The sequence below is a fragment of the Penaeus monodon genome, chromosome 24, assembly GCF_015228065.2.
Source record: "Penaeus monodon isolate SGIC_2016 chromosome 24, NSTDA_Pmon_1, whole genome shotgun sequence".
Lineage (NCBI taxonomy): Eukaryota > Metazoa > Arthropoda > Malacostraca > Decapoda > Penaeidae > Penaeus > Penaeus monodon.
Genome location: NC_051409.1, coordinates 11,370,328 through 11,370,603, shown reverse-complemented (window position 1 = coordinate 11,370,603; position 276 = coordinate 11,370,328). Strand labels below are relative to the sequence as shown.

The 276-nt window shown below is 1.4% G+C and overlaps 1 pseudogene; it reads right to left on the bottom strand.

Annotated features, from left to right (window-relative positions):
* Window positions 1–276, bottom strand: part of LOC119588852 — a 6,013-nt pseudogene that overhangs the window by 3,034 nt on the left and 2,703 nt on the right.

The window sequence follows — 276 nt, the reverse complement described above, 5'->3', positions numbered from 1 at the left end:
AAATTTTAATTAAATAAATATTTTATATATTTTAAATTTTATATATATTAAAATATGATAAAAAATTTAAAATTATATTTAAGAAAAAAAAAAATTTTATAAAAATTTTTATCTTATATATTTTTAATATATATATATAAAAAAATATTAAAATATATTTTTATATATTTTAAGTTTTATATAATATATATATTAAATTTTAAATATAAATTATAAATTTTTAATAATATATAATTTAATAAATATTAAAATATATATATAAATTTATATAATATA